This window comes from Globicephala melas, chromosome 21, assembly GCF_963455315.2.
Source record: "Globicephala melas chromosome 21, mGloMel1.2, whole genome shotgun sequence".
In the NCBI taxonomy this organism is placed as follows: Eukaryota; Metazoa; Chordata; class Mammalia; order Artiodactyla; family Delphinidae; genus Globicephala; species Globicephala melas.
This window is the reverse complement of record NC_083334.1, coordinates 26,203,611-26,219,567: the sequence shown is the minus strand read 5'-3', so window position 1 is coordinate 26,219,567 and position 15,957 is coordinate 26,203,611.

The following is a 15,957-nucleotide window of genomic DNA, read 5'->3' as shown; positions in this document are numbered from 1 at the left end:
CTTTACTAGTTTACTCCCCCAAGCCCAACCTTGTCAATTCTTTACAAATTTATTATTTCTTTATTTAAAAGATATAAAAGCTGATCGCTTTGGTCACTTCTTCGGGTCTCGTATCTTTGTATGTATAAAATTAAATTAAATTTGGTGTTCTCCTATTAACCTCTCTTTTAATACAGGGAGTGTCTCGGCCAAGAACCTAGAAAGGTAGAGGGGAAATTATTTTTCTTCCTCTACAGGGTCAGAGTTTCATCTTGATTTCCACCCAGCTCAATTTCTAGATCGTGGTCTCTACTATTAGTTTCCTTCATGTTCTGTTCTGTTCTCATTAAAAGGAAGCTATTTTTACATAAGTAAGGGAACGCCACAATCTACTTTTTGTCAGCATGCTAAGATAATAAACAAGAGGGGGCCAGAAAAAGAGGAGGCAGAAGTCTCCTATGAAACACTTCAAATGAGAAGGATTTCCTTTTGTCCCTCAAATTTTTGGTTGCAGTTAGACATTTTACCTGACATGTGCACTGTGTATTGTGATATACTTGCATGGTGAATACAAAGATTGTCCTCGACGTAGAGGACAAATCCTGGATTTGTCCTTGACAAGATATGTTGAGGCCAGGTCTCAATGTTCCTCAGGGTTCCTGCTGCATAATTTTTACGTTATCCGAAGGACACGAGGAGATCTCTGGAAGTGAAGGAGTTGTGTGTGTCCTGTGAGACACCAATTCATAAACATGGTTTGTTTGAACCTTTAATGGAAACACTTGTGTTCCAGCTGAAAGAACACAGACAGTCGTTCTTCACTTCCCTGAATGTCACACAAACCCACAGGACTGATGAACAAAGTTGAGTATCAGAAAACCCTCTGAGAGGGGGAAAGAGGGGACTCACAGAAGGAGCAAGTACAAAGTATCAAAAGAATAAATGATCCTACTTTGGAGAAGCATAGTGATCTGGAAGGGGTGCATGGGTACCTTTGGCTCACACTTATATGTTGATATTCTCCTTATTTTCTTCTCACTTAGCTCAATTTTAGGGGCTATATCATCCATTCCCATGGCTCCTCTGTAATTGCTATTACACAGCCACTGTCTTAATTGGAGCAATGAGCAAGTGTAAGTATATGAGTCAGCAGACATCTGGTCCTGTCCAAAACATCCATAAGACATTGGTCTATACCAAAAAGTCTTTGATATTTGGTCCTGTCCAAAACGATTTGGCATGGACCAAATATGCTCATGGATGTTTTGGATAGGAGCAATTTCAAGGACATTTTGGCATGGATCAAATGTCTTAAGGACAGGAGATGGAAGCAGATTCGGCACTTGAATGATGGGTAAGGGGTAAGTCGCCAAGCGCTTGGAGAATCAGCAATCATCAAAGGAAGCCATGGACAGCTTTCCTTAAACTAATAGGTAAACGTTTCGATGAGATCTGTTGCTATGTCAGCGATGACTTATCTTAAGAGTTAAAAGAGAAATAATGCTGACTTGACCATTTTATTTTTATTTTGAAAGTGAATAGGACACCCCCTAGTGACCACAAAATAGGCAGCCGGTTTCTCTAGGTCAGTTAAGAGCCTTCCCATCACGGGAAAGAGGAAAGCCAACTGGAGGGTTGAGGAGACTGTTACAAAAAGATCCACCTGGGAAGAATGTATCCCGCAATGACAGGTTGTGTGACGATGATGTGAGATTGTCAAACACTTTTGTATCCTTCCCTTCAGTCTGGCTTCTGTACCTTTCGAAGGAGCACATGGCTCGATAGGGAGGCAGCCTTGAAATCAACTGACAGAGCGGAGAAAACATTAAGAGCGTCTGCAGCCACAGGACACTCTGCTACAGTGAGATTTGTTGTAGGACAGAAAAGACAGCTTTATAACAGCATCTTATTGATATCGGCTTCCAGAGCATGGATAGGAAAAAAAAATGTATACACTGGCAGCAAGTGTTTGCAGCATGAGTTAGGGTCTTTGATGGAACAAACTGGGCTACCAATAAAGTAGTACAAGAGGGAAAATAAAGATGCTGCAGCAGTGAAGAATGATCATGGGGCCAATAGCATACCTTGGAGTGTCGCACCTCAGCTCCATTTTAGCAATAGAATCATGGGCTTAGACCTCTGGTCTTCCCGTTTGAAGCATCAATAGATGTCTTACCCAAGGGTGACTTTACAGAGACGGTATGATAATAATAGCTTAATGTGAGATAAACATCTATCTGATTGCACAGGTGGAATTCTTAGAAACAAACACCACACTTAGATTCATGCTGATTATAGTAAGGTTATAATAATATTAGCTAAAAAATCAATTTCAAAGTTCCCGTCAAAAGTCATTGATTTGTTATTTTCGAGTGTACAGACTGCTTTTCAGTTGAATTGCTTGATTTGTCTTAAGCCCCAAGTTCACAGATCTTGAAATATTGATTTTATTGTTTTAAAATGGGGAAATTATATAGAGCACCCGTTGGTCAATGGTCAAACTGCAATTAAGTCAATTCAGGATATTTTTTCTAACACGTCACAATCACTGTTCAGAATAGCTTTGATTTGTTGCATTGCTATATTTTTTTTTTCGCCTCTAGGGACAGTGTGGATGCTAATTCAAATTTTTCAAGGCAGGAAATGAGGTGTCTGGTCTGGTAAAGAAAGTCATTCATCAGAGTTACAGTTCTTCCTGGCTGGGGATGTAAACGGAAGCATCTAAACAGTCTAAGAAAGCTGATCTTATGACATCCCTGGAGAAGATGTCGTAGCGCTAACATAAACCATCATTACTCTCCACTTCCCAGGACCTAAGTACTTCAAGGTTAGTGATAGATAAATAGGTTCTGTTTTTATGAAAAGATGTAAAACATGAACGTTTCTTTTGTTCTAATTCCTGATGATGCCTGTGTGTTTGGAGAGAGGGAAAGAGCCCCTTTAGGAAAAAAGGCAGCATCTGATTCCAGTTCTTTCTTGGTTATTCTTGCACTGATTTGAAGGGTTTTTTTTTTTTTTCCTTTCTTAATGCAGTTATATCCCATTTGGACAGCTCTGAAGGGTGTTACTGGGTTTAATTTGTCACATCACACTTATTTCTAAATCTTGTGCATTTCAAACAAAATAATTCTAGATGCTATAGGAGACAGAAAGAATTTTGAGACTCAATTACCTATCTTCAAGCAACTTGCCCTAGAGATAAAGCGGAAGTATATATCATTATTTTACCTCTTACTGGGGGGCTTTGGCATAAAAAAATAACTAAAATTAAATGCAGCTTTTGTGCTCTGAAGCCAGACACCCCACTCTGTTATTTAGTATCTGGGTGACCTTGGACTTGTGCTTTAGTTACCATAGCTATAAATGGTGTTAACAGTACAACATACATCATAGGGTTTTGGTAAGTATTAAATTAGTAACTATACACGAAGTAATGAGAATGCAATCTTGAGGCGATAGACTCAGTAAAAATATATGAACAAGGAAGTGTAGGGGTGGTGAGTGCTGTGTTATCATAGCAGGATAAAGGGATAGCAAAGGGGCTGGGAGAGGACTTACCTAGGTCAGTTGGAGAAGGCCTCCCTGAGGAAGAATTATTTGGACTGAACCAGAGAGTAGAGGGCATTTCACCTCAGAATCTTCTTAAAATGTCACTCTGTATAAAAGTGGAGTTACGGGTGGCTTATGAGATGGAGAAAGAAATCATTTGACTGTGGTTAAGTTGGTCTGGGGAGGCAGTGCTCTTGGTAAATCTTCATTAACTGAGTGATTGAAGGGTTAACTGATTAGTTCATTTATTGCATGAAACCTGGAGAACCAAATGGTGAATAAATATTTAGGGAAGAAAAGAATGAAGGGATGATGGATCATATTAGTGGTAATAATGATGTAAAATTTTGGAGGTAAGAAAATATGAGGGAGAAATCAGTACTCCGTTAATGTGGAAGACATACAAGATGACAAGTCAAAGATAAATGAGGTGTCAGGCCTGAATGACAAGTACACAGTAACAGGAAAACACCAAGGGGGACTTGCTTTGAGGGGGAAAAAGATAAGGACACCCCTTTCATATAGATGTATGCACATCTGAAATGTGGATACATTTTGTGATGCACAGTGTGATGGAAAACGTGTTTTGGACAGATTTGCCTCCAAAAAATAGGAGAAACTCAGAACTTAGGTGAGCATTAGAACTAAAATATATAGTTCTATTTAACCAAAGCAGTGATTATTCATCTCTCTTCATTTCTTTCATCTTCATAATGGGTTATCCATTATCGTGATTTTAAAAATGATTGAATTTAGCAAATATGGGTTGAGCTGCCACTGAACACCAGGTTGAGATGAATAAAACATAGTTTCCACACCTCTAGAGGGGATAAGGAGAAAGGGGAACCAGCAACACACACGTACATACACACACACACACACGCACGCACAGGAATGGTTAGTTGATTAAAGGCGATCTGGGAAAATCTGATACAATGAGAGTAAAAATTTTCAAGAAGAGCTCTCTCAATCATTTAGCAAAATATTTCATGGAGAATAAAAGCTAAGAAACTGCCTTTAGATTTGTCAACTAGGAGATGATCATTGATCTTTGAAGGGGAAAATTCAGTGGAATACTGGAGAGAGAAGCCACGGTGCATCTCTTATCCCTTCATCCTTCATTCCCTTGGGTTTTCAAGAAAAGTCTTATCAGTTGGCAAAAAAACGTGTTAGTTCTTTCTATAAATGCAGACAGTAAATGGCTAAGGCATATTCATAATCACTAAATTACCAGAATCCACTTTAAAAAAAATGACAACTAAAAGCATTTAGAAGACAATCAGACAGTGACAGGGTCACCGCTCCCCCCAAATAAAGTATTGTCCCCAAAATAAAACTTCTAAATGTATATAATAATGTGTAATTAAAGATATAAGACAATTGCATTTTCTGACATCTCATGCCAGTGGAGTTGCTACCTTGAAGGGTGTCTCCAAATGATAGAATGAGTAAATAAACATGGGAGAATTCTTTAAGGATAATTTATTTACTTTATCTTAAGAGACAAATTTGATAATAAATAAGAAAGAAAAGGACAAAGGTTTTGAAGGTCAAGTTAAGCATTTTTCTCTAACAAGGTTATTTTGACATTACTAAATGGAGCAGCCTCAGAACTTTGAGCAGCTCTATTAGATTAATGATAGCATCAGCGATAGAAGCAAGCACCATTTGTTAAGCACCTTTCCTCCTCAAGACTTTAATTCTGCTTGGAATATAGAAAATGGAGATGGAAAGAAAGCCTGGTCTAACCCTGGTCACTATATATTTTTTTCCCCTTTAAAAAAAATTTTTTTTTAATTCAGTGAGAAGGAATCCATAGCAAAAAATAACTTTCCCAGACAGTACCACGAAAATCAATAATCAGTCTTGCCAGAAGAAATCCAACAACATTTTCAGTGCTATTACAGATTAGACAGACTGTATTGATAATAAAAAGCCATGTGTCCAGTCTTTTATATACTCTGAAAGGAAGTGTCTTCATTATTGCATAAAGCCTCTTCACCTACTCATACCCTCAGCCACAGATAATCTCTTCCTCCTTTCACTTGTTTAGAATTTTACATTTCAAGCAGAAAGTGAGAACTTCTGGTTAAACATGGAGGCTTGAATATGTTAGGGCTTTTTCTCTGCTCCTTCCAGAAATCCCATTCAAATGAGAGTGCCCTACCTATGAACGATTTCTGTTCCAAGAGCACGTTTGTAAGTCCAATTTGTTCATAAGTCCAACAAAGTTAGCCTAGGTACCCAGCTAACACAATGGTTATAGAGTTCTGTACTATAATAGGTTTATAATACTTTTCACACAAATAATACATTAAAAAACACAAAAGATAAACATTTTTAATCTTACAGTACAGTACCTTGAAAAGTACAGTAGTACAGTACAACAGCTGGCACACAGGGGCTGGCATCAAGTGAACAGGCAAGAAGAGTTCCTGATGGGAGGAGGGAGAGCAGGTGGGAGAAGGTAGAGCTGAAGGATTGTCAGCAATAGGAGATGGACGGCAAGCTGCCATTTCCCTCACACCTGACGCGGACGGCACAGGATCTGGCTCCTTGCTAGGATCGATGCACATTCACATCTTTGGAAGTTCACAACTTGAAGCTTCACATGTAGGAGACTTACTGTAACGCTAAACCCACAACACAAAGGGAAAGGGGAGGGAACTATCAGGGGATAAAGAGATGTCAACAAAAGAATCATGCAGCAGGAGCTTGTAAAGGCTTACCTATTGAGATTCTATGTATCAAGGAAGGCTACAGTGAGGCGTGAGACTGAAAAGAAAGTCTACCTGAAAGTCCTCACGGGAAATATTTAAACACTTGGTCCCTTCCCAGAAACTGGTGGTTTATTTTGTGGAGAAATAGAATCAGAGGTTACCCAGATTTTAGCACATACGGCACAGAGGAAAGGTGAGGGAGAGGGTACCATGCTTGAAAGTTACTGTTTAATGATATCCCCCCGTCCCCACAAACCTTCTTAATTCCACTTCACTGCAAGAATATCCTGTTTTGGCCAATATTCATAGGCAGGAGTTTGGAGCAGTCTTCCCTGGAAAAATTCAACACACCCAAAAAAAGACATAAATAGTGACCTTTGGTGGTGCCTCAAAGAAACAGCTGGGTCCCCACCCAATATTGCTACAGTGAAGCCCACTGGTCTTTAAGACCTACCCACATATACAGAAAATTAGAGGATCAATCCAGGAGATCCATGCCTCCTGCATGTTGATCACTATCTCTGTTTTCTAAGGAACTAAATCTGGGGTATAATGATTCAAGAAAATTTTCTAGAAGATAACAATATTATTTTCCAGATCAAAAAATCTTGCTAAAGTCCCAGTATAATGAATGATAAATTACTTAAAGCACATCAACATGCAAATTTAGAAAGCAAGAGAAGAAAAAAAATCCAAAAAGCTTTGAGAAAAAGAAATATATCAGATAACATCAAAAAGAATATTACTCAGTCATAAAGAGAAAAAAATTGAGTTATTTGTAGTGAGGTGGATGGACCTAGAGTCTCTCATACAGAGTGACGTAAGTCAGAAAGAGAAAAACAAATACCGTATGCTAACACATATATATGGAATCTAAAAAAACAAAAATGGTTCTGAAGAACCTAGGGGCAGGACAGGACGCAAACGTAGAGAATGGACTTGAGGACACGGGGAGGGGGAAGGGTAAGCTGGGACGAAGTGAGAGAGTGGCATGGACTTATATACACTACCAAATGTAAAATAGATAGCTAGTGGGAAGCAGCTGCATAGCACAGGGAGGTCAGCTCGGTGCTTTGTGACCACCTAGAGGGGTGGGATAGGGAGGGTGGGAGGGAGACGCAAGAGGGAAGATATATGGGGATATATGTAAATGTATAGCTGATTCACTATGTTATAAAGCAGAAACTAGCACACCATTGTAAAGCAATTAGACTCCAATAAAGATGTTAAAAAAAAAAAGAGGGAGGGGGTATGGGGACATATGTATGCATATAGCTGATTCACTTTTTTGTACAACAGAAACTAACACAGTATTGTGAAGCATTTATACTCTAATAAAGATCTATTTAAAAATTTTTTAAAGCATCAAATGGTATAAAGCATTGGACGTCTCAGCCACAACACTGAAATCTAGAAGATGATAAAGCAATTTCTTCAAAATTCTGAGGGTGAATGGTTTTCAAACTGTGATTGTACATGCTGACAAATTGTCGATTAAGCGTGAGAGCAGAATCATGCACTTTCTTATATCCAAGTGTGAAAGCCATCTCTCCCTTCCTACGTTTTTCACGGCACTATGGGTGTGTGCTGCCAAAACAAGAGAGTAAACGATGCAAAAGGAGGGCGACCCTGAACTCAGTAAGTAGGGGATGCAACAAAGGGTGAGGGCGAAGTCCCAGGAGAAGAGCTCTGTGTCAGGCTTTAGCATGAGTCCAACAGGGAGCAAGGGGAGAGAGTTATCTGGAAGGGGTTTCCTGGAAAATTGTAGAACTGTTGCAATACCTGAGGTGTTTTAGTGTCCAGAGAGGGTGTATTAGTTTGCTAGGGCTGGCACAACAAAGCACCAAAGAATGGATGGCTGAAACAACACAGAAACGTATTTTCTTAAAATTACGGAAGCTGGGAGTCTAAGATCAAGTTGTTGGCAGGGTTGGTTTCTCCGCAGGCCTCTGTCTTTGGCTTGCAAGCGGCCGCCCTCTTGCTGCCTCTTCACAAGGTCATCTCTCCGTGCGTCTGTGCCCCTCATGTCTCTCTTCTTATAAGGACACCAGTCATATTATATTAGGGTCCCATCCTAATGGCTTCGTTTTAACTCAATCACCTCTGTAAAGATCTTATCTCCAAAGATGATTACATTCTGAGGTGCTGGAGTTTGGGATTTCAACATATAAATTGTGGAAGAACACAACTCAGCCCATAAGAGAAGGGTCATAACTCCACTGGGAAATGTGGAAATGAAATGTAATCAAGGTATAATACATCAACCAGCTACAATAAGATAAGACCTGAATATCAACTGAACCAACACTGTCATAAAACCATAATGAGGAAACAGATGAGAACAGGGAAAGAGAAAGTTTGTAGAAGATTATCACAGGGAAGGAGGGTTGGATCACGGGAATATTGTTGTTTTGTACTTAGCCTTGTAGTACTATTTGATTATTAAATTCTGCAAATATATTTCATTGACAAACACTTTTCAATATTTTTAAAATGAAGTGGTGTTATTAAAAAGGGAAGGTAGTTATTTGTATAAACACTTTAGCTTTACTGTTAGATCATCGGGTTCTTGAGTGCAGGTTCCATGTCTTAGTCATTAGCATCTCACTTGTATTCTTCACATACGACATAGCAAACCCATGAGTAGAACATACTTTCACTCAAGAAAAGTTTCTGGAAATAAAGAATATAATAATTTATTTCTCATAATACCTAGCACCCGATTATTACCCAATTAATAGCTAATCATTATAAACGGAATATAAATGATAAATATTGGCTAAATGAACAAATTAATCAGAAAGTAGAGTAAGAATTGATACAGTTTTAGTCAATCTCAAATAGAAAATAATCCAGTGAACGAAAGAGTGAGTTGGAGAGAAGGAGGAGAGAGAGAAAGGTAGAGAGAGAGAAGGAGAGAAGGAAAGACAAATCTGTGAGTTTATTTAACAATTGTACAAGTAACCTCATGCTACAGACTGAATGCTTGCGTCCCTCCAAAATTACATGTTGAAACCTAATCCCTGCAGTGTGATGATATTTGGAGGTATAACTTTGGGGAGGTGATTAAATCATGAGGGTAGAGCCCTTGTGAATGGGATTAAAAAAGAGACCCCAGAGAGCTCCTTTGCCCCTCTCAACATGTGAGGACACAGCAAGAAGATGGCCATCTACAAACCAAGAATCAGACTTTCATCAGACACAGAATCAACAAACGTCTTGATCTTGAATTTCCCAGCCTCCAGAAATGTGAAAAATAAATATTTCTTGTTTATCATCCACCTCATAAGAGGTCTTTTGTTATAGCAGCCCCAAATAGACCGAAACTGCTGGACAATTCAGCCTTTACCAACCTAAACCAATTTTCCATCCTTTGCTGTATTGGTGTGCCTTTTCAGATCACTTCTCTAAGAAACCAGAAGTCCCCTTTGGCTAATAATGCCAAAATGGTATTAAGAATATTTTTAATAATTTCATATTGATATGTATAGAAATATCAAACCATTATGTTGTGTAACAGGAACTAACATAGTGTCGTAGGTCGATTATACTTCAAAGGCAAACAAACAAACTCATAGAAAAAGAGATCAGATTTGTAGATCAGAGGCAGGAGGTAGGGGAAGAAGGAATTGGATGAAAACAATCAAAAGGTACAAACTTGGTTATAAGATAAATAAGTATTAGGGATACAATGTACACCATGACAAATAGAATTAACACTGCTCTAAGTTATATATGAAAGTTGTTGAGAGTAATTCCTGAGAGTTCTCATCACAAGGACATTTTTTTCTATTTCTTTAATTTTGTTTCTATATGAGGTGATGAATGTTCACTAAACTTACTGTGATAATCACTTCATGATGTATGCAGGTCAGATCATTATGCCGCACACCTTAAACTTATAGAATGCTGTATGTCATATCTCAATAAAACTGGAAGAAAAAACCAAATATTTTAAAATCAATTTTCAACTAGATATAAAATAGATAAATCCATTTCTGGTTGCTCCTTCACCATATTCCTGCCTAGAGAAACTAAAACAATTGTACCATGTCAACCTGAGAATGCTTAATGCTGTCCTTTAGAAAAAATCTAAATAATTAGGCTGCTCATCACGAGAGGGCAGTGGAGGTGGAAATGAACTTGGAAAGTATTCATGAGCTGAAGGTGCTTACTTTGTGGCTGCAGTAAAAGTCACTGGATAAATGTAGACTGAAGACACTAGTCTTAATACTTGAAGGAAGGAAGGAAGAATGGAAGAAGGGAGGGAGGAAGAAGACAGAACAGAATCTTGGCAATGAAGGAAATATCTAATAATTTGAACAGAGTACAAGTCAGAGTTAGACTAGCAACATGAGGATGGCCTTGTAGTGAGAACAGAACATTTTCCTCAAGACCAGGAAGGAGGTGGCTCTAGCAATGGAGCAGGATGGGTGGCAAAACCTGGTAAACAGGCAGAATTTATCATCACAAAGTTGAACTGCAAACTTCCCTCTTGTTTTGAGATGGTAGCTTCTGAATTCATTTGTATTTTGAAGGAAAAAATTTTTAAACCCTCCTTTTGTAGAGAAGTGTTGAAAATTGGAAAGACCATATTATCCATCAAATTGTGGAACACATCTTATTAATCAAAATATACTTAAAAATAAAAACAGTATATTAGAGAAAATGCAAGTTTCTCATAACATAGAATGGGGGCATCTCAAAACTATGGAACCAAAGTCATTCTCTAATAGTTGGTTTCAAATTAGTTTTTACCATTATGTTATTAGCCTAAGTGTTCCAATTCATCTACAAAATGAAGGGGTATTTTCCCGCATGTAACCTCAAGTCAATCTTCCTTCTGTAAATTGATTATATAACTGGAAATGATTAAGCAGTGATCTCACCACAGCTTAAATCTATTCCAAAATATGGTATACATGAACATTAGAAGATTGACATATTCATTAAAATGAGCATTAATTCCTTAATATTTATTTAAATAGGAAAAAATAGTGGTACAAATGCAGATTCGTTCTAATAGGAAATGATGTCTAAAAACGCAATACGTATTCTTTGCAGAGATATCAGACCAAGGATTCAGACTAAAACACGATTTATTTTCTTTGTCATAAATTACAAAATGTGCATTCTTTAGCAGATACTAATTGTACCAATGGGATTTGTCCAAACTACTCTCATCTGAGATGTGGTTAGTTCTCACTGCATCAGCACATCTATTCTTTCTCTGAGACTTAACTAGAAAGACATATAATAAACCTTATTTCCAGCCTTACATGAAAAAAAGGTAATAATATGTGAGATGATTAGCTTTGTCGGGATCTATCAAAGACAGACTATGTTACACGATACTATCTAAATAGTGTGGGCAGGTGCTATGCGGTTGAGAAAATAATTTAAACGCGCATGAAACAATTTAAGGGTAAGACAACAGATGATGATAGAATGTCATTTGGGGTAGTATATGTTGACAATTAGGGAACAAGAAAGCACTCAATAAGTTATCAACTGTACAATAAATACAAAAACATTTAAAACGAGTTAGAGTAGGGAGAGACAAAGGAAAGTAAGGTTTCGTGTTCAAGGTTTAATGAACCTTGTTAAGAAAACCCAAGGAAGCTCTCTGCTCACCAACCTCTGTCTATTTATCTGGGACCATACAGCCTTCAACAATATTAATGACCTCATAGATTTACATCCCATTTTACACCTTTCAAAGAACTTTCATACGTGAGTGATAGGTCAGGGTGTGTATTCTTATCACTACTGTCCAAATAGAGGAAGAAGATGCATAACATAAGGTGACTTTATTAACACGAAAGCAAAACGTAAGGCTTTCTAGATTCTAGCCATGCCTTGACACTTCCATATCAAGATGGGTGACCTAATGAGAGGGCATGAGTGCAAAAGAGAAAGGAAGAAGGCGACAGAGAAGATGATTTTACGGCATCCAATTGTCAAATGGGCTCCTGGGGTAATGGTTAAAATCATTTTTTTAACTTTTTATTTTACATTGGAGTATAGTTGATTAACAATGTTGTGTTAGTTTCAGGTGTCCAGGAAAGTGATTCAGTTATACATATACATATATCTATTCTTTTTTAAATTATTTTCTCATTTAAGTTGTTACATAATATTGAGCGGAGTTCCCTGTACTATACAGTAGGTCCTTGCTGGTTATTCATTTTAAATATAGCATTGTGAAAGAGAAAAAGAAATACCGTATGCTAACACATATATATGGAATTTTAAGAAGCAGTACTGATGAACCTAGTGGCAGGGCTGGAATAAAGACGCAGACGTAGAGAACAGGCTTGAGGGCACAGTGGGGGAAGGGTAAGCTGGGACAAAGTGAGAGAGTGGCATGGACATATATACACTACCAAATGTAAAATAGATAGCTAGTGGGAAGCAGCCGCATAGCACAGGGAGATCAGCTCGGTGCTCTGTGATCACCTGGAGGGGTGGGATGGGGGGAGGGAGGGAGATGCAAGAGGGAGGGAAGATGGGGATATATGTATACATATGGCTGATTCACTTTGTTGTGCAGCAGAAACTAACACAACATTGTAAACCATCTATACTCCAATAAAGATGTGAAAATAAATAAGTATAGCAGTGTGTACATGTCAATCCCAAACTCCCTAACTATCCCTTTTCCCCAGTAACCATAAGTTCGTTCTCTAAGTCCGTGACCCTGAGTCTGTTTCGGTTTTGTAAATATGTTCATTTGTATCATTTCTTTTTCTCTTTCTCTGTCTGACTTTCTTCACTCAGTATGACAATCTCTAGGTACATCCATGTTGCTGCAAATGGCATTATTTCATTCTTTTTAATGGCTGAGTAATATTCCATTGTATATATGTACCACATCTTCTTTATCCATTCCTCTGTTGATGGACATTTAGGTTGCTTCCATGTCCTGGCTATTGTAAACAGTGCTGCAAGGAACACTGGGGTGCATGTATCCTTTCGGACCATGTTTTTCTCTAGATATATGCCCAGGAGTGGAATTGCAGGATCATATGGTAGCTCTATTTTTAGTTTTTTAAGGAACTTCCATGCTATCCTCCATAGTGGCTACACCAATTTACATTTTGAAGAGATTATCCAGCATTTGTTTTGCTGAATTACAAGGAAGGGAGATGGAGAAAGGGCCATGTGGTCAGTTATTACTGGGCAGCTTCCCTTCTGGTTCAGTGAAAGTGGCCTGTTTTAAATGCCATGCTTTTTTCCTCGGCAGGTACCCTTTTGTGTAGAGTAGATAGGGAGTCCCTCACCTACCCACCCCCCCCTCCACTGCATGTGTAAAATGAAGGGAAAAGCTGTAAACAAAAATGGTCATTTGAGGTGTTAACTTGTTTGCATTTATAGTGAAAATACAAAAAGTCAGTTGCCACTTAGGGAAAGGTCCGACTGCATGGAGAAAAATGTATCATAGATATACTTCACAGAGCGGTCACACACGAGTAGATGGCGCCCTCTAGACCAGACTTTTGTCCTAAGTAAAACTGTGAAGTAATTTGCATTCATCCTCTTTGTAGGAGAAGAGCACACATACTCAGAGGGGGAAGAGTTCCTTTGTAAATGAATAAAATTCCCATTCCAAAAGAGACATGCATTTTAAAAATTTAGCCAGTGTGGTGGGCTTCTGGGCATCTCCCCTGCCTTACATTGTCTTGTGTACCCTTCCTTCTAGGTTCCATTTGCTGCCAAACAGGGTAAATCCATAAAGAATGCAGATCTGCTGGGAAGAATACACTCCAGTTCTCTCTCATGTAGCTTTATTGGATCTGTGGACTCCAATGAGAGATGAAATGTATTGTTTTCCATTAGTAAAAGTCATCAAAAATGACTTGAAGATGCACTGGGAACAAATATCTGTGGTAAGAAAATAGCATGTTGATTAGGTCACTTTCTGACCACAACTAAGTTTTTTAGGAGAAGGGAAAGCCTGGGAAACTCAAGAAAACAACTAGAGGTGACAGCATCCACTCATTAGAATACACAGCATGTCACTTCAGCACTGTTTGCTGCACTCCACAGTGGTAATGCTTTTCCTTCCACTGAACAGATCCATCTCCGGAGCCCTCTTGGAACTGTCAATATAGTCATTATCAATTATGTAATGCGGGGGGGAGTGAAGATTAATAATTCAGGGCCAAGACATCACCATGATTTATAATCTTGCATGTAACTGTCTACAGCTAGCATTGGGAGCCTGTCATTAACAGGCATTAACTTGAGAAAGTTAGAGTTCTGTATCGATCACCAAACACATATAGTTTATTGTGAAGTGATGCTTTAATTTATATTCCAATCAAGCCTCTAGGTGAATATCATTTGCATACGGAAGACTGCATCCTGAAGCCATCTGGTCCCACAACATGACAGCAGCTGCGGGTAAGCATCCTCTCTAAATAAACGTATTAGTTGCAGTAGGAAAAGGTTGAACCCAACCCACTTATGCATATGGCATATTGTTAAGGCACAATTACTAACCAAAGAGATAAAATGTCGATTTGTCTTGAATATGAAGAACTTGGGCTAGTCAATGACCTGATGGATGAACTAAAGGGAATATTACTTCTCCACATTTTCTATCTCTGGATAGGTGAACTGCCTCTCTGCTCGTTTGCTGCCCCTACCTCTCTAGAAATTTGCCTCCCTTAATTCTTCTAATACAAGTAGAAGAACGTTATTAACTTGACCCAATTCCTGAGTTTCTGCAAGTGAATATGAGAGGATTACGACTCTCTCCCTGGGAGAACTAGATGTGAGTGTGCATTAACTCAGTTAATCAGACTGCCTGCACCAACTTTTGGAGAAAGCATCTGAGAGATCCGAGCTGAATTTCAGAGAAAGCAAAAGACCTTTTTGTTACAAACACTGCCTAATAGTAAGTTAGGCAGAAATCTCACAGCATGGCGGTACCAATGGGTTAACAGTGGTTTTCAAAACTTAGCTGCATATTATAATTATCTGGGGAGATTTTATATAAAATACTGATGTCTGAGCCTCATCTGGAGATTCTAATTTAATTGGTCTGGGATGGAGAATCAGGCAGTGGAAATGTTAGCTTTTGAAGTCCCCTAAGTGACTCCAGTGTGCAACCAATTTTAAGAAGCACTGGTTGTAGAGTGTTCAAGTATAAATGTGTAAATTGAAGATAGAAAGAATGTAGCACAATGAAATGGCTAAGATCTGGTATAAACATAAATGTATGGGAAAAATTGAGCAGCAGTTAGAAAATTAGTATATAACACAGAAATATGGGTGCAAAATGTTGGATCGCCTGGTTGACAATGTTGTCTTGGCTGGTTGACAGAAGAGTCTTAGAGGGGAAGTAGTGGTATGAGAAAACACCAGCGTGCTTCTTCTATGTATACCATACTTTGACACCCAGCAGCTAAGGTGAGTGGTGGACAGGGGCTGGATTTAGTGGATATTAGACATGCCCTTCCTGGCTATGAAACATAGGGAGCGGTATAGGATAAATTGGATGTTGCCACTTTGAGGTTAGAACTGGAAAATCACTCCTCTAGAAGTTGGTGGATGTCTAATGCATGTTTCACAGGGGCAGTTGAGGAAATGTTCACTGCGTCCTATAAACAAAAAGGGGAGGATGATATTAGGAGAGCCTGTAGCCAGGGACAGTGCAATTCGATAAAGGGAGATTCAAAGAGTGTTTTTAAAGGTTTAAAAC